Source organism: Meriones unguiculatus, chromosome 3, assembly GCF_030254825.1.
Source record: "Meriones unguiculatus strain TT.TT164.6M chromosome 3, Bangor_MerUng_6.1, whole genome shotgun sequence".
In the NCBI taxonomy this organism is placed as follows: Eukaryota; Metazoa; Chordata; class Mammalia; order Rodentia; family Muridae; genus Meriones; species Meriones unguiculatus.
Window position 1 is genome coordinate 61,273,877 of NC_083351.1, and position 19,172 is coordinate 61,293,048.

Sequence of the window (19,172 nt, forward strand, 5' to 3'; positions counted from 1 at the left end):
GTCCCTGGCCCTGCAGGACCCAGCCGTTTCCCACACACCCTCCCGACCCAGGTCCTTTCCTGCCCTCGGTCCGTGGGTTCGTCCTCCTGTCCCCAGTGCATGCTGTGGAGGAGTAGACACCGTGGAGTATACAGTGTACTGTGTAGACTGGTGTAGACTGTCCACCTGGCTTCACCTTTCTCCTACTGCATGCATTTTCCAGGTGAGAAACTGCCACTGCCCCTGTTGCTGTTCCTCCTGCTGCTATGCCTGATGCTCCAGCCTCTCCTTTCCCGCCGGCCTCCTGCTGCGGCTGTTCCTCCCACCTCCCGGTCCTGCAACTAACCCTGCTCTCCTCCCTTGGGAAAGCACCTTTGGTGTCTCACCCAGCTCCCCCTATGGGGACGAGGAGAGGAGGTTCCCAAGCGTGTCCTTTCCCTGCCCTCAGCTGGGCTGTTGTACTCAGCTGAACTGGCCATCAGCAGATGGGCAGCTCAGGGAGCCCTCTCTGTCAGCCATAAGTGTCAAGAGGGTCCGGGGCACCCAGGCAGCCTGGGGTGGTGGGGTGGGGTGGTGGTGGTGGTGGTGGTGGTGGTGGTGGTGGTGGTGATGGTGATGGTGGTGGCGGCTGGCAATCGGTCTGGTCTCGTCCTCGGCAGCGGGTGGTCTGGTCTGCTCTGCTCAGACAGCTGAGTCGCCCGAGGGCTGGATTCGCCTGCCCGGCAGGCCTTCTCCTCAGCCTCCCTCTTAGCGACTCTCCCTAGCCAAACTGGGTGGTGGTGATCGAGGGTGACCCCGGCCTCCTCGGCTCCACAGCCCTGAGGGACGCATGGCTCGGTGGCTGGCCTCGGCACGTCGCCCCACGGAGCTTAGGGGTCTTCCTGAGCCAGGGAGACGTGTGGGCAGGGGACACGAAAGGGTCCTGCTCTCTCAAGCCACGGTGGAGCCCCGTCCCAGGCCCACGGCCTAAGCCGCTGCTCCTGAGCCCCTCTGGCACAGTGGCCTGCTGCTCCTGCCCCTCTGCTCCCCCGCAGGCTGTCAGACGCCACACGGGTGCGTGAACACCCTTTCTGCTGCCCACCTGTGAGTCCTTTAGGCCCGATCCGATCCCCTTGCTGCCTGGTCCCTGGGTCCTCCCGCCAGCTGCTGGCCCGTGGGTTGGACACGAGACCCTGCGAGCCTTTCTCGGCCGGCTTCTTGGCCTACTTCCCTCTTGCACAGAGCCTGGGCCCCTTGGCTCTTGCAGGCCGCTGGCGGGACAAGTTTCTACCAGCTTCGGGACCACTCAAGCCTCAGGAGCCTCTGCCCCCTCAATCCCTTGCAGACCACTGCAGCCCTGGCCCTCTAAAGTGGCGGTGGTGGGGTGGCGGTGACCCCTACACCTGGACACACACAGAGAGGGGTCGACTCCTAGCTGCAGGCCCGTGAGCAAGCGGTCTGGGCGGAGGAGGCCAGCAGACCTGGCTGTCCGGGTCCTGCCAGGGACAGGCCTATCCCAGATGCTTGGTGCAATCGGAAGCCGTGCTAGAGGCCCGCAGCACACCCTGAAGTGGGCGTGTGAAGGATGGGGTCCACACGTGGACATACACACAAACACGCACACACACACACACACACACACACACACACACCTGGACGGTGTGCCAAGAGCTCCATACCTTCCATGACACAACCCTGTTGCTTGAAATCTATGTGTCTTGTTCAAAGTGCTTCTGACCTGTCTTGGGAAAGCCGAGACAGAAGAGTGGAAATGCATGGGCAGGCAAAGGGACCTTCATGCCCCCAGGATTCACCATGAAAGCCATGGAAGCAGCTTTCAACAGAAGGTTACCTGGAAGGATGGAAGGATGGATGGATGGATGGATGGATGGATGGATGGATGGATGGATGATTGGATGGATGGATGGATGGATGGATGGACAGATGTGTGGATGGATGGACAGATGTGTGGATGGACGGATGGATAGATAGGCGAAGGGATGGATGGAGGGAGGGGTGACAGGTAGAAGGGAGGAGCAAATGAGCAGGTGAGGTCAGACGAGAGGCCCCTGTCTTAGTGCCAGTCAACTGGCTGTCTTGGCAGCCCCACACGGGGGCCTCTGGTAGTCGTGGTGGGTGGCTCTCCAAAGCTGAGATGCTAGCTCCTGGCCCCGGAGACTGGCCTGGCCGAGGTCAGGGTGGTCTTGTGGCAGGCAGCCCAGAGCTTCTTCCCGAAGGACGGAAAGGAAAGCAGAGCTGATGGGAGTTTTGAAGCCACTGTTGTCTGAGCAGGAGCCAGAGGGAGGAGACAGCTAGGAGTGTCAGCAGAGCACCCTGTCTTCCTAGTGGTCGGGCCCTCTCTTCCTTTGCTCTTCTTCATCCTGGGCTCCTCTTCATGCTCCCCCTCCTCCTCCCATGTCCTGATCCCCAGCCAGCAGAGCGGCCTCCCAGGGCCCCTGCTCTCCTCAAGCTCTCCCTGTGCTTCTTGCCTGATTTTCACCTCTCCCATGTCTGTAATCACTGGGGCTTTGGACTAGGTATGCTCTGGATCTAAGGTCTCAGTGGGTCCCCTTTGCAGGACTGGATCTTGTGGCAACAGAGTGTCTCTGTCACTGCCTTGCTGCCTTTCTGCCTTTCTGCCTGCTGGCAGGTCAGTAGGTGTGTCTCCCTCTGCCTTTTCTTTCTTCTTGTTCCTGACTTGCCTTGTCCTTCTGTTTCCTTTTCTTGCCAAAACGGTCATCCTGACTCGTCCAGGGTGTCCTCGGTCCGAGTCCGGGGTTGAGCGGCAGTTGAAATCACTTCACTAGATGTGTCCGGCAGGGCAGGGCACGGTGGTGCTGGGGAGGAGTGTGCTCTGGGGGTGCTTGTGTCCAGACAGGGCTTGGAAGCCGGTGGTGAAAGTCACTGCTGGGTGACGGGTGTCTGGGGGCTTGCTCGGGTCTCGTCCTGTCACGTGGCCTTCCCCTCTGCGGTCTCCCACAAGCAACTTCTCAGCTCTTTGGTGCTTACCTGTGAGGGAGAGGGTCGTGCCGGAGGGAGGAGCTGTGGGTAGGGGAAGGGGGTGGGGTGAGCGTGAGCTGTGTTCTCCACAGGGTGTCACAGGGTGCTGGCTCTGGTGGCCATCCTTAGCTAGGGGGTGTGGTGTGGTGTGGTCCAGGTCCAGGTCCAGGGCACCCACTCGCCCATCCCGGAACAGGTCCCTGCAGCCAGGCAGTCACTATTGGACGGCCCGGGGCACTCCTGAAGCCGCGGGTGGCCGAGGAAGCCCTAGGCTGGGGAAAGGGGTGCTCCCGCTGAGCCTGCGGGCCCCCTCCCCCTTGAGGAGGTGTGGAGAAGTAGCAACTGTCAGGGCAGAGGGCCGGTGGAGAAGAAGGGCAGCGACGGTGGAGAGAGTTTGAGGTCGTGCTGTTGGTGGGTCCTCCCTGGCAGCGAGGAAGGGCCAAGGTGCGTTGGCCCCAGCAGCAGCGTCGGCGCGTGCGGGAAGGGCCGGGTGCTCGGTGGCCGGAAGGCGGGCTGCGAAGTGGGTGGGTGTGGAGGGCGAGAGAGGGCAGGAGCAGGAGGAGCAGCGAGGAGAGACGGGCGCTGTGCGAGCCGAGGTGCTGCAGGGTGGCAGAGGGTAGGGGACGGAGTGGGCTCTAGGAGGGCAGGCGAGGGGAGGGGAGGGGAGGGTAGGGGAGGGGAGGGGAGGGAGGCCAGTGTCGGGGCGGCGGGCGCGGGTCCGGCCTGAAGCGGCGGCGGCGAGTGTGAGTTGGGGATGGGAGCGGGCGGCGGGGGTCGGTCGCGCGCCAACGTCCGGGTGGGGCGAGGCATTGAGCGCAGAAGCGGTGCAGGTGCGGCGGCCTAGGCAGCGGCTGCGGCGGCGGCGGCTGCGGCGGCGGCGGCGGCGGCGGTGGTGGTGCGTCGGTGCGGCTCGGTGTGGTGCGAGAGGAGGCGAAGGCTGGGTGAAGAGGGAGGGTGGGAGGAGGGTCGTGGTGTGTGTCGTCATGGCTGTGTAGGTTCGAGTAGGTGTTTTTCGGCGGCGGGTCTCGCCGGTTGTGGTTGCGCACACCGGTAGGATTTGCTGAAGGAGGCAGAGGCAGGAGGATCACGAGTTCGAGGCCAGCCTGGGCTACACAGTTTTTGCTTGGCCTCCGAACCTCCTTCTGCCTTGCCCCACTTTTCCAACTCCCCGCCCGCCACCTTTTGCTTCTGCCCCTTCTCCAGGCTCGCCACCCCCTTCCTACCCTCTCCACCTCCTCAGCCCACCCTGCCCGACACACACCCCACCGTGCTTTGCTCTTCTACCTTCGCCCTCACTCCCCCTCTCTCCCTCCCTCCCTCCCTCCCTCCCTCCCTCTCTCTCTCTCCTCCCTCCCTCCCTCCCTCCCTTCCTCCCTCCCTCCCTCCCTCCCTCCCTCCCTGCACCACCAAGTAACGCCTCCCGCACCCCTACCCCTCCAAACCCACACAAACACACAGACACACACAAACACACAGCAAAGCCAGGCCACGCCTTCTCCTCACTGACCCCCTTCGGCGCTCTGACCCCCTTCGCCCACCTGGGCGGCTGGCAGCTCCCTTGCCCAGAAAAGTGCCAAGACAGAACCTTCCCCACCGCCCCAAACCCCTCCTTCGCCCGGTCTTGGATGGGGCCCCGCCCTGCCCCGCCCTGCCCCGCCCCCTGGGTCCTCCTCTCCACCTCCTTTGGGCTCTGGCTTTGCTCTCCTTGGGGTCTCCCTTTCAAGCCCGGCAGCCCCGAGCTCGGAGGCAACAGGGAGACCCTCGCCCTACTTTTCTTCCTCCTTCTTTCCCTCTCTTTTGAAAGGGAACGAGGTTCCTTCTCAGACTTTGCCTGTTGGAGGCGAGCGGCAGCTTGGAACGGTGCCTTCTCGGCCTTGCATCTCCGGAGTGTGCCAGCGACCAGAGGAAGAAAGTGGGTAGAAGGAGCGGAGCGATCGACCCGATTTACAAGGGGATTCGCTGCTCACATCAGAACCTCCTTCCGTCGCGGCTGACCGGGACCGGGACCGGCTAACAGGACTTTGAACACGGAGTCAAGTCAGAGAGCTTTGGGTCAGTTGGGTGGGTGGGTGGGTGGTTCGTGGTTGGGTAGGTGGATAGGTTGGGGGGGTGGATAGGTGGGGGGTGGGGGTGGGAGGGTCGGTTGGTTGGTGTCCTTTCCTTCCAAACCAAAAGGGTGGATGTTCACTTCAGCTGGCCGTGGAAATTCGACAGTCCCAGGGCCCACACTCGCTGAAGCTGACCAAGCAGCCTGTGGTGTGTCTTCTGCTCTGCACTAGCCCGGCTGGGCCGTGGGATACCCTTCCTTAGTCGCTGTTCCTTCCCTGCATCACTTGGAGGATTGAGGGCCGTGGGGGGACGGAGGGGGAGGACAGGAGGGGGACAGGGAGGGGCTCGTGTCCCTGGCCCTGCAGGCCCCAGCCGTTTCCCACACACCCTCCCGACCCAGGTCCTTTCCTGCCCTCGGTCCGTGGGTTCGTCCTCCTGTCCCCAGTGCATGCTGTGGAGGAGTAGACACCGTGGAGTATACAGTGTACTGTGTAGACTGGTGTAGACTGTCCACCTGGCTTCACCTTTCTCCTACTGCATGCATTTTCCAGGTGAGAATCTGCCACTGCCCCTGTTGCTGCTGCTGCTGCTGCTGCTGCTGCTGCTGCTGCTGCTCCTAAGTTCCTGCTGCTCTCGTCCCCTTGGCTGCTGCTAGAGCTGCCCTTCCTTCTGCTGCCGGCCTCCTGCTGCTGCTGTCCCTGCTGCTCTTGCTGCTGTTCCTCCTGCTGCTATGCCTGATGCTCCAGCCTCTCCTTTCCCGCCGGCCTCCTGCTGCGGCTGTTCCTCCCACCTCCCGGTCCTGCAACTAACCCTGCTCTCCTCCCTTGGGAAAGCACCTTTGGTGTCTCACCCAGCTCCCCCTATGGGGACGAGGAGAGGAGGTTCCCAAGCGTGTCCTTTCCCTGCCCTCAGCTGGGCTGGGGACGAGGAGAGGAGGTTCCCAAGCGTGTCCTTTCCCTGCCCTCAGCTGGGCTGTTGTACTCAGCTGAACTGGCCATCAGCAGATGGGCAGCTCAGGGAGCCCTCTCTGTCAGCCATAAGTGTCAAGAGGGTCCGGGGCACCCAGGCAGCCTGGGGTGGTGGGGTGGGGTGGTGGTGGTGGTGGTGGTGGTGGTGGTGGTGGTGATGGTGATGGTGGTGGCGGCTGGCAATCGGTCTGGTCTCGTCCTCGGCAGCGGGTGGTCTGGTCTGCTCTGCTCAGACAGCTGAGTCGCCCGAGGGCTGGATTCGCCTGCCCGGCAGGCCTTCTCCTCAGCCTCCCTCTTAGCGACTCTCCCTAGCCAAACTGGGTGGTGGTGATCGAGGGTGACCCCGGCCTCCTCGGCTCCACAGCCCTGAGGGACGCATGGCTCGGTGGCTGGCCTCGGCACGTCGCCCCACGGAGCTTAGGGGTCTTCCTGAGCCAGGGAGACGTGTGGGCAGGGGACACGAAAGGGTCCTGCTCTCTCAAGCCACGGTGGAGCCCCGTCCCAGGCCCACGGCCTAAGCCGCTGCTCCTGAGCCCCTCTGGCACAGTGGCCTGCTGCTCCTGCCCCTCTGCTCCCCCGCAGGCTGTCAGACGCCACACGGGTGCGTGAACACCCTTTCTGCTGCCCACCTGTGAGTCCTTTAGGCCCGATCCGATCCCCTTGCTGCCTGGTCCCTGGGTCCTCCCGCCAGCTGCTGGCCCGTGGGTTGGACACGAGACCCTGCGAGCCTTTCTCGGCCGGCTTCTTGGCCTACTTCCCTCTTGCACAGAGCCTGGGCCCCTTGGCTCTTGCAGGCCGCTGGCGGGACAAGTTTCTACCAGCTTCGGGACCACTCAAGCCTCAGGAGCCTCTGCCCCCTCAATCCCTTGCAGACCACTGCAGCCCTGGCCCTCTAAAGTGGCGGTGGTGGGGTGGCGGTGACCCCTACACCTGGACACACACAGAGAGGGGTCGACTCCTAGCTGCAGGCCCGTGAGCAAGCGGTCTGGGCGGAGGAGGCCAGCAGACCTGGCTGTCCGGGTCCTGCCAGGGACAGGCCTATCCCAGATGCTTGGTGCAATCGGAAGCCGTGCTAGAGGCCCACAGCACACCCTGAAGTGGGCGTGTGAAGGATGGGGTCCACACGTGGACATACACACAAACACGCACACACACACACACACACACACACACACACACACCTGGACGGTGTGCCAAGAGCTCCATACCTTCCATGACACAACCCTGTTGCTTGAAATCTATGTGTCTTGTTCAAAGTGCTTCTGACCTGTCTTGGGAAAGCCGAGACAGAAGAGTGGAAACGCATGGGCAGGCAAAGGGACCTTCATGCCCCCAGGATTCACCATGAAAGCCATGGAAGCAGCTTTCAACAGAAGGTTACCTGGAAGGATGGAAGGATGGATGGATGGATGGATGGATGGATGGATGGATGGATGATTGGATGGATGGATGGATGGACAGATGTGTGGATGGATGGACAGATGTGTGGATGGACGGATGGATAGATAGGCGAAGGGATGGATGGAGGGAGGGGTGACAGGTAGAAGGGAGGAGCAAATGAGCAGGTGAGGTCAGACGAGAGGCCCCTGTCTTAGTGCCAGTCAACTGGCTGTCTTGGCAGCCCCACACGGGGGCCTCTGGTAGTCGTGGTGGGTGGCTCTCCAAAGCTGAGATGCTAGCTCCTGGCCCCGGAGACTGGCCTGCCCCTCCCCTCGCCTGCCCACCTAGAGCCCACTCCGTCCCCAGCCCTCTGCCACCCTGCAGCACCTTGGCTCGCCCAGCGCCCGTCTCTCCTCGCTGCTCCTCCTGCTCCTGCCCTCTCTCGCCCTCCACACCCACCCACGTCGCAGCCCGCCTTCCGGCCACCGAGCACCCGGCCCTTCCCGCACGCGCCGACGCTGCTGCTGCTGCTGCTGCTGCTGCTGCTGCTGCTGCTGCTGCTGCTTCACAGCCACCTTGGCCCTTCTTCGCTGCCAGGGAGGACCCACCAACTGCACGACCTCAAACTCTCTCCACCAGCCCTCTGCCCTGACAGTTGCTACTTCTCCACACCTCCTCAAGGGGGAGGGGGCCCGCAGGCTCAGCGGGAGCACCCCTTTCCCCAGCCTAGGGCTTCCTCAGCCACCCGTGGCTTCAGGATTGCCGCACGGTGTCCAATAGTGACTGCCTGGATGCAGGGACCTGTTCAGGGCTGGTGGAGTGGGCGCCCTGGACCTGGATTGACCTGGACCTGGACCACACCACACCACACCACACCACACCACACCACACCACACCACACCTCACCACACCACACCTCCTAGCTAAGGATGGCCACCAGAGCCAGCACCCTGTGACACCCTGTGGAGAACACAGCTCACGCTCACCCCACCCCCTTCCCCTTCCCACAGCTCCTCCCTCCGGCACGACCCTCTCCCGCCACCTGTCCCTCACAGGTAAGCACGAAAGAGCTGAGAGGTTGCGTGTGGGAGACCACATGACAGGATGAGACCCGAGCAAGCCCCCAGACACCCGTCACCCAGCAGTGACTTTCACCACTGGCTTCCAAGCCCTGTCTGGACGCAAGCACCCCCAGGGCACACTCCTCCCCAGCACCACCGTGCCCTCCCCTGCCCTCCCGAACACATCTAGTGATTTCAACTGCCGCTCACCTCGGACTCGGACCGAGGGCACCCTGGGCCAGTCAGGATGACCGTTTTGGCAAGAAAAGGAAACAGAAGGACAAGGCAAGTCAGGAACAAGAAGAAAGAAAAGGCAGAGGGAGACACACTTACTGACCTGCCGGGAGGCAGGGACAGAGACACTGTGTTGCCACAAGATCCAGTCCTGCAAAGGGGACCCACTGAGACCTTAGGCCCAGAGCATACCTAGTCCAAGTCCAAAGTCCCAGTGATTACAGACATGGGAGAGGTGAAAAGCAGGCAAGAAGCACAGGGAGAGCTTGAGGAGAGCAGGGGCCCTGGGAGGCCGCTCTGCTGGCTGGGGATCAGGACATGGGAGGAGGAGGGGGAGCATGAAGAGGAGCCCAGGATGAAGAAGAGCAAAGGAAGAGAGGGCCCGAGCACTAGGAAGACAGGGTGCTCTGCTGACACTCCCCGCTGTCTCCTCCCTCTTTGGCTCCTGCTCAGACAACAGTGGCCTCAAAACCCCCATCAGCTCTGCTTTCTTTTCCGTCCTTCGGGAAGAAGCCCTGGGCTGCCTGCCACAAGACCACCATGACCTCGGCCAGTCTCCGGGGCCAGGAGCCTGAACACCTCAGCTTTGGAGAGCCACCCACCACGACTACCAGAGGCCCCCGTGTGGGGCTGCCAAGACAGCCAGTTGACTGGCACTAGGACTGGGGCCTCTCCTCTGACCTCACCTGCTCATTTGCTCCTCCCTTCTACCCGTCACCCCTCCCTCCATCCATCCCTTCATCTATCCATCCATCCATCCATCCACACATCTGTCCATCCATCCATCCATCCATCCAATCATCCATCCATCCATCCATCCACCCATCCATCCATCCATCCTTCCAGGTAACCTTCTGTTGAAAGCTGCTTCCATGACTTTCATGGTGAATCCTGGGGGCGTGAAGGTCCCTTTGCCTGCCCATGCGTTTCCACTCTTCTGTCTCGGCTTTCCCAAGACAGGTCAGAAGCACTTTGAACAAGACACATAGAATTCAAGCAACAGGGTTGTGCCATGGAAGGTATGGAGCTCTTGGCACACCGTACAGGTGTGTGTGTGTGTGTGTGTGTGTGTGTGTGTGTGTGTGTGTATGTGTGTGTATGTGTGTTAGTGTCCACGTGTGGACCTCACCCTTCACACGTCCACTTCAGGGTGTGCTGTGGGCCTCTAGCACGGCTTCCGATTGCACCAAGCATCTGGGATAGGCCTGTCCCTGGCAGGACCCGGACAGCCAGGTCCGCTGGCCTCCTCAGCCCGGACCGCTGCTCTCGGGCCTGCAGCTAGGAGTTGACCCCTCTCTGTGTGTGTCCAGGTGTGGTGGTCACCGCCACCCCACCACCGCCGCTTTAGAGGGCCTGGCTGTGCGGCCAGGGCTGCAGTGGTCTGCAAGGGATTGAGGGGGCAGAGGCTCCCGAGGCTTGAGAGGTCCCGAAGCTGGTAGAAACTTGTCCCGCCAGCAGCCTGCAAGAGCCAAGGGGCCCAGGCTCTGTGCAAGAGGGAAGTAGGCCAAGAAGCCGGCCGAGAAAGGCTGGCAGGGTCTCGTGTCCAACCCATGGGCCAGCAGCTGGCGGGAGGACCCAGGGCCCCGGGGGAGGACCCAGGGACCAGGGGGCAAGGGGATCGGATCGGGCCTAAAGGACTCACAGGTGGGGAGCAGAAAGGGTGTTCACGCACCCGTGTGGCGTCTGACAGCCTGCGGGGGAGCAGAGGGGCAGGAGCAGCAGGCCACGGTGCCAGAGGGGCTCGGGAGCGGCTTAGGCTGTGAGCCTGGGACCGGGCTCCACCGTGGCTTGAGAGAGCAGGACCAAGGGTCCTGCTGCTCTCGGTGCAATCGGAAGCCGTGCTAGAGGCCCAAAGCACACCCTGAAGTGGACGTGTGAAGGGTGAGGTCCACACGTGGACACTAACACACACACACACACACACACACACACACACACACACACAGGAAGCCGGGGTCACCCTCGATCACCACCACCCAGTTTGGCTAGGGAGACTCTCTAAGAGGGAGGCTAAGGAGAAGGCCTGCCAGATAGGCCAATCCAGCCCTCGGGCGACTCAGCTCTCTGAGCAGAGCAGACCAGACCACTGCTGCCTAGGACGAGACCGATTGCCAGCCACCACCACCACCACCACCACCCCCACCACCACCACCCCACCCCACCACCCCAGGCTGCCTGGGTGCCCCGGACCCTCTTGACACTTATGGCTGACAGAGAGGGCTCCCTGAGCTGCCCATCTGCTGATGGCCAGTTCAGCTGAGTACAACAGCCCAGCTGAGGGCAGGGGAAGGACACGCTTGGGAACCTCCTCTCCTCGTCCCCATAGGGGGAGCTGGGTGAGACACCAAAGGTGCTTTCCCAAGGGAGGAGAGCAGCGTTAGTTGCAGGACCGGGAGGTGGAGGAACAGCCCCAGCAGGAGGCCGGCGGGAAAGGAGAGGCTGGAGCATCAGGCATAGCAGCAGGAGGAACAGCAGCAAGAGCAGCAGGGACAGCAGCAGCAGGAGGCCGGCAGCAGAAGGAAGGGCAGCTCTAGCAGCAGCCCAGGGGACGAGAGCAGCAGGAACTTAGGAGGAGCAGCAGCAGCAGCAGCAACAGGGGCAGTGGCAGATTCTCACCTGGAAAATGCATGCAGTAGGAGAAAGGTGAAGCCAGGTGGACAGTCTACACCAGTCTACACAGTACACTGTATACTCCACCGTGTCTACTCCTCCACAGCATGCACTGGGGACAGGAGGACGAACCCACGGACCGAGGGCAGGAAAGGACCTGGGTCGGGAGGGCGTGTGGGAAATGGCTGGGTCCTGCAGGGCCAGGGACTCGAGCCCCTCCCTGTCCCCCTCCCGGCCTCCCCCTCCGTCCCCCATGGCCCTCAATCCTCCAAGTGATGCAGGGAAGGAACAGCGACTAAGGAAGGGTATCCCACGGCCCAGCCGGGCTAGTGCAGAGCAGAAGACACACCACAGGCTGCTTGGTCAGCTTCAGCGAGTGTGGGCCCTGGGACTGTCGAATTTCCACGGCCAGCTGAAGTGAACATCCACCCGGGGAATTTGAGCCAAGGCCTTTTGGTTTGGAAGGAAAGGAAAACAACCAGCCGACCCTCCCCCTGCCCCCCCCCCTCCTATCCACCCCCCCCAACCTATCCACCCACCCAACCACGAACCACCCACCCAACTGACCCAAAGCTCTCTCTGACTTGACTCCGTGTTCAAAGTCCTGTTAGCCGGTCCCGGTCCCGGTTAGCGGTGACGGAATGAGGTTCTGATGTGATCAGCGAGTCCCCCTTGTAAATCGGGTCGATCGCTCCGCTCCTTCTACCGACTTTCTTCCTCTGGTCGCTGGGACACTCTAGAGATGCAAGGCCGAGAAGGCACCGTTCCAAGCTGCCACTCGCCTCCAACCGGCAAAGTCTGAGAAGGAACCTTGTTCCCTTTCAAAAGAGAGGGAAAGAAGGAGGAAGAAAAGTAGGGCGAGGGTCTCCCTTTTGCCTCCGAGCTCGGGGCTGCCGGGCTTGAAAGGGAGACCCCAAGGAGAGCAAAGCCAGAGCCCAAAGGAGGTGGAGAGGAGGACCCAGGGGGCGGGGCAGGGCGGGGCAGGGCGTCTTCCAAGACGGGGCAAAGGAGGGGTTTGGGGCGGTGGGAAAGGTTCCGTCTTGGCACCTTTCTGGGCAAGGGAGCTGCCAGCCGCCCAGGGGGGCGAAGGGGGTCAGAGGGGCCTGTGTGAGGAGAAGGCGTGGCCTGGCATTGGTGTGTGTGTGTGTGTGTGTGTGTGTGTGTGTGTGTGTGTGTGTGTGTTTGGAGGGGGATGGGTGCGAGAGGGTTTGCTTGGTGGTGGAGGGAGGGAAGGAGGGAGGGAGGGAGGGAGGGAGGGAGGGAGGGAGGGAGGGAGGGAGGGAGGCAGGCGAGGGAGGGCGAAGGTAGAAGAGCAAAGCACGGTGGGGTGTGAGAGTCGGGCAGGGTGGACTGAGGAGGTGGAGAGGGTAGGAAGGGGGTGGCGAGGGAGGAGGGCGGGCCTGGAGAAGGGGCAGAAGCAAAAGGTGGCGGGCGGGGAGTTGGAAAAGAGGGGCAAGGCAGAAGGAGGTTCGGAGGCCAAGCAAAAACTGTGTAGCCCAGGCTGGCCTCGAACTCGTGATCCTCCTGCCTCTGCCTCCTTCAGCAAATCTTACCGGTGTGCGCCACCACAACCGGCGAAAGCTGCCGCCGACAAAGCCCTACTCGAACCTACCGCGCCATGACGACACACCACCACCCGCCTCCGGCCCTCTTCCGACAGCCTTCGCCTCCTCTCGCAATACACCGAGACGCACCGACGCACCGACGCACCAACACCACCGCCGATGCCTCGGCCGCCGCACCTGCACCGCTTCTGCGCTCAATGCCTCGCCCCACCCGGACGCTGGCGCGCGAACGACCCCCGCCGCCCGCTCCCATCGCCAACTCACACTCGCCGCCGCCGCCGTTTCAGGCGGGACCCGCGCCCGCCGCCCGCCGCCCGCCGCCCGCCGCCCGCCGCCCGCCGCCCGGACACTGGCCTCCCTCCTCTCCTCTCCCCTTCCCTTCCCTCCCTCCCCGCCCCTCCCCTCGCCTGTCCACCTAGAGCCCACTCCGTCCCCAACCCTCTGCCACCCTGCAGCACCTCGGCTCGCCCAGCGCCCGTCTCTCCTCGCTGCTCCTCCTGCTCCTGCCCTCTCTCGCCCTCCACACCCACCCACTTCGCAGCCCGCCTTCCGGCCACCGAGCACCCGGCCCTTCCCGCACGCGCCGACGCTGCTGCTGCTGCTGCTGCTGCTGCTGCTGCTGCTGCTGCTGCTGCTGCTGCTTCACAGCCACCTTGGCCCTTCTTCGCTGCCAGGGAGGACCCACCAACTGCACGACCTCAAACTCTCTCCACCAGCCCTCTGCCCTGACAGTTGCTACTTCTCCACACCTCCTCAAGGGGGAGGGGGCCCGCAGGCTCAGCGGGAGCACCCCTTTCCCCAGCCTAGGGCTTCCTCAGCCACCCGTGGCTTCAGGATTGCCGCACGGTGTCCAATAGTGACTGCCTGGATGCAGGGACCTGTTCAGGGCTGGTGGAGTGGGCGCCCTGGACCTGGATGGACCTGGACCTGGACCACACCACACCACACCACACCACACCACACCACACCACACCACACCTCACCACACCACACCTCCTAGCTAAGGATGGCCACCAGAGCCAGCACCCTGTGACACCCTGTGGAGAACACAGCTCACGCTCACCCCACCCCCTTCCCCTTCCCACAACTCCTCCCTCCGGCACGACCCTCTCCCGCCACCTGTCCCTCACAGGTAAGCACGAAAGAGCTGAGAGGTTGCGTGTGGGAGACCACATGACAGGATGAGACCCGAGCAAGCCCCCAGACACCCGTCACCCAGCAGTGACTTTCACCACTGGCTTCCAAGCCCTGTCTGGACGCAAGCACCCCCAGGGCACACTCCTCCCCAGCACCACCGTGCCCTCCCCTGCCCTCCCGAACACATCTAGTGATTTCAACTGCCGCTCACCTCGGACTCGGACCGAGGGCACCCTGGGCCAGTCAGGATGACCGTTTTGGCAAGAAAAGGAAACAGAAGGACAAGGCAAGTCAGGAACAAGAAGAAAGAAAAGGCAGAGGGAGACACACCTACTGACCTGCCGGGAGGCAGGGACAGAGACACTGTGTTGCCACAAGATCCAGTCCTGCAAAGGGGACCCACTGAGACCTTAGGCCCAGAGCATACCTAGTCCAAGTCCAAAGCCCCAGTGATTACAGACATGGGAGAGGTGAAAAGCAGGCAAGAAGCACAGGGAGAGCTTGAGGAGAGCAGGGGCCCTGGGAGGCCGCTCTGCTGGCTGGGGATCAGGACATGGGAGGAGGAGGGGGAGCATGAAGAGGAGCCCAGGATGAAGAAGAGCAAAGGAAGAGAGGGCCCGAGCACTAGGAAGACAGGGTGCTCTGCTGACACTCCCCGCTGTCTCCTCCCTCTTTGGCTCCTGCTCAGACAACAGTGGCCTCAAAACCCCCATCAGCTCTGCTTTCTTTTCCGTCCTTCGGGAAGAAGCCCTGGGCTGCCTGCCACAAGACCACCATGACCTCGGCCAGTCTCCGGGGCCAGGAGCCTGAACACCTCAGCTTTGGAGAGCCACCCACCACGACTACCAGAGGCCCCCGTGTGGGGCTGCCAAGACAGCCAGTTGACTGGCACTAGGACTGGGGCCTCTCCTCTGACCTCACCTGCTCATTTGCTCCTCCCTTCTACCCGTCACCCCTCCCTCCATCCATCCCTTCATCTATCCATCCATCCATCCATCCATCCACACATCTGTCCATCCATCCATCCATCCATCCATCCATCCAATCATCCATCCATCCATCCATCCATCCACCCATCCATCCATCCATCCTTCCAGGTAACCTTCTGTTGAAAGCTGCTTCCATGACTTTCATGGTGAATCCTGGGGGCGTGAAGGTCCCTTTGCCTGCCCATGCGTTTCCACTCTTCTGTCTCGGCTTTCCCAAGACAGGTCAGAAGCACTTTGAACAAGACACATAGAATTCAAGCAACAGGGTTGTGCCATGGAAGGTATGGAGCTCTTGGCACACCGTACAGGTGTGTGTGTGTGTGTGTGTGTGTGTGTGTGTGTGTGTGTGTGTATGTGTGTGTATGTGTGTTAGTGTCCACGTGTGGACCTCACCCTTCACACGTCCACTTCAGGGTGTGCTGTGGGCCTCTAGCACGGCTTCCGATTGCACCAAGCATCTGGGATAGGCCTGTCCCTGGCAGGACCCGGACAGCCAGGTCCGCTGGCCTCCTCAGCCCGGACCGCTGCTCTCGGGCCTGCAGCTAGGAGTTGACCCCTCTCTGTGTGTGTCCAGGTGTGGTGGTCACCGCCACCCCACCACCGCCGCTTTAGAGGGCCTGGCTGTGCGGCCAGGGCTGCAGTGGTCTGCAAGGGATTGAGGGGGCAGAGGCTCCCGAGGCTTGAGAGGTCCCGAAGCTGGTAGAAACTTGTCCCGCCAGCAGCCTGCAAGAGCCAAGGGGCCCAGGCTCTGTGCAAGAGGGAAGTAGGCCAAGAAGCCGGCCGAGAAAGGCTGGCAGGGTCTCGTGTCCAACCCATGGGCCAGCAGCTGGCGGGAGGACCCAGGGCCCCGGGGGAGGACCCAGGGACCAGGGGGCAAGGGGATCGGATCGGGCCTAAAGGACTCACAGGTGGGGAGCAGAAAGGGTGTTCACGCACCCGTGTGGCGTCTGACAGCCTGCGGGGGAGCAGAGGGGCAGGAGCAGCAGGCCACGGTGCCAGAGGGGCTCGGGAGCGGCTTAGGCTGTGAGCCTGGGACCGGGCTCCACCGTGGCTTGAGAGAGCAGGACCAAGGGTCCTGCTGCTCTCGGTGCAATCGGAAGCCGTGCTAGAGGCCCAAAGCACACCCTGAAGTGGACGTGTGAAGGGTGAGGTCCACACGTGGACACTAACACACACACACACACACACACACACACACACACACACACACACACAGGAAGCCGGGGTCACCCTCGATCACCACCACCCAGTTTGGCTAGGGAGACTCTCTAAGAGGGAGGCTAAGGAGAAGGCCTGCCAGATAGGCCAATCCAGCCCTCGGGCGACTCAGCTCTCTGAGCAGAGCAGACCAGACCACTGCTGCCTAGGACGAGACCGATTGCCAGCCACCACCACCACCACCACCACCCCCACCACCACCACCCCACCCCACCACCCCAGGCTGCCTGGGTGCCCCGGACCCTCTTGACACTTATGGCTGACAGAGAGGGCTCCCTGAGCTGCCCATCTGCTGATGGCCAGTTCAGCTGAGTACAACAGCCCAGCTGAGGGCAGGGGAAGGACACGCTTGGGAACCTCCTCTCCTCGTCCCCATAGGGGGAGCTGGGTGAGACACCAAAGGTGCTTTCCCAAGGGAGGAGAGCAGAGTTAGTTGCAGGACCGGGAGGTGGAGGAACAGCCCCAGCAGGAGGCCGGCGGGAAAGGAGAGGCTGGAGCATCAGGCATAGCAGCAGGAGGAACAGCAGCAAGAGCAGCAGGGACAGCAGCAGCAGGAGGCCGGCAGCAGAAGGAAGGGCAGCTCTAGCAGCAGCCCAGGGGACGAGAGCAGCAGGAACTTAGGAGGAGCAGCAGCAGCAGCAGCAACAGGGGCAGTGGCAGATTCTCACCTGGAAAATGCATGCAGTAGGAGAAAGGTGAAGCCAGGTGGACAGTCTACACCAGTCTACACAGTACACTGTATACTCCACCGTGTCTACTCCTCCACAGCATGCACTGGGGACAGGAGGACGAACCCACGGACCGAGGGCAGGAAAGGACCTGGGTCGGGAGGGCGTGTGGGAAATGGCTGGGTCCTGCAGGGCCAGGGACTCGAGCCCCTCCCTGTCCCCCTCCCGGGCCTCCCCCTCCGTCCCCCATGGCCCTCAATCCTCCAAGTGATGCAGGGAAGGAACAGCGACTAAGGAAGGGTATCCCACGGCCCAGCCGGGCTAGTGCAGAGCAGAAGACACACCACAGGCTGCTTGGTCAGCTTCAGCGAGTGTGGGCCCTGGGACTGTCGAATTTCCACGGCCAGCTGAAGTGAACATCCACCCGGGGAATTTGAGCCAAGGCCTTTTGGTTTGGAAGGAAAGGAAAACAACCAGCCGACCCTCCCCCTGCCCCCCCCCTCCTATCCACCCCCCCCCAACCTATCCACCCACCCAACCACGAACCACCCACCCAACTGACCCAAAGCTCTCTCTGACTTGACTCCGTGTTCAAAGTCCTGTTAGCCGGTCCCGGTCCCGGTTAGCGGTGACGGAATGAGGTTCTGATGTGATCAGCGAGTCCCCCTTGTAAATCGGGTCGATCGCTCCGCTCCTTCTACCGACTTTCTTCCTCTGGTCGCTGGGACACTCTAGAGATGCAAGGCCGAGAAGGCACCGTTCCAAGCTGCCACTCGCCTCCAACCGGCAAAGTCTGAGAAGGAACCTTGTTCCCTTTCAAAAGAGAGGGAAAGAAGGAGGAAGAAAAGTAGGGCGAGGGTCTCCCTTTTGCCTCCGAGCTCGGGGCTGCCGGGCTTGAAAGGGAGACCCCAAGGAGAGCAAAGCCAGAGCCCAAAGGAGGTGGAGAGGAGGACCCAGGGGGCGGGGCAGGGCGGGGCAGGGCGTCTTCCAAGACGGGGCAAAGGAGGGGTTTGGGGCGGTGGGAAAGGTTCCGTCTTGGCACCTTTCTGGGCAAGGGAGCTGCCAGCCGCCCAGGGGGGCGAAGGGGGTCAGAGGGGCCTGTGTGAGGAGAAGGCGTGGCCTGGCATTGGTGTGTGTGTGTGTGTGTGTGTGTGTGTGTGTGTGTGTGTGTGTGTTTGGAGGGGGATGGGTGCGAGAGGGTTTGCTTGGTGGTGGAGGGAGGGAAGGAGGGAGGGAGGGAGGGAGGGAGGGAGGGAGGGAGGGAGGGAGGGAGGCAGGCGAGGGAGGGCGAAGGTAGAAGAGCAAAGCACGGTGGGGTGTGAGAGTCGGGCAGGGTGGACTGAGGAGGTGGAGAGGGTAGGAAGGGGGGTGGCGAGGGAGGAGGGCGGGCCTGGAGAAGGGGCAGAAGCAAAAGGTGGCGGGCGGGGAGTTGGAAAAGAGGGGCAAGGCAGAAGGAGGTTCGGAGGCCAAGCAAAAACTGTGTAGCCCAGGCTGGCCTCGAACTCGTGATCCTCCTGCCTCTGCCTCCTTCAGCAAATCTTACCGGTGTGCGCCACCACAACCGGCGAAAGCTGCCGCCGACAAAGCCCTACTCGAACCTACCGCGCCATGACGACACACCACCACCCGCCTCCGGCCCTCTTCCGACAGCCTTCGCCTCCTCTCGCAATACACCCAGACGCACCGACGCACCAACACCACCGCCGATGCCTCGGCCGCCGCACCTGCACCGCTTCTGCGCTCAATGCCTCGCCCCACCCGGACGCTGGCGCGCGAACGACCCCCGCCGCCCGCTCCCATCGCCAACTCACACTCGCCGCCGCCGCCGTTTCAGGCGGGACCCGCGCCCGCCGCCCGCCGCCCGCCGCCCGCCGCCCGCCGCCCGCCGCCCGCTGCCCGGACACTGGCCTCCCTCCTCTCCTCTCCCCTTCCCTTCCCTCCCTCCCCGCCCCTCCCCTCGCCTGTCCACCTAGAGCCCACTCCGTCCCCAACCCTCTGCCACCCTGCAGCACCTCGGCTCGCCCAGCGCCCGTCTCTCATCGCTGCTCCTCCTGCTCCTGCCCTCTCTCGCCCTCCACACCCACCCACTTCGCAGCCCGCCTTCCGGCCACCGAGCACCCGGCCCTTCCGGCACGCGCCGAAGCTGCTGCTGCTGCTGCTGCTGCTGCTGCTGCTGCTGCTGCTGCTGCTGCTGCTGCTTCACAGCCACCTTGGCCCTTCTTCGCTGCCAGGGAGGACCCACCAACTGCACGACCTCAAACTCTCTCCACCAGCCCTCTGCCCTGACAGTTGCTACTTCTCCACACCTCCTCAAGGGGGAGGGGGCCCGCAGGCT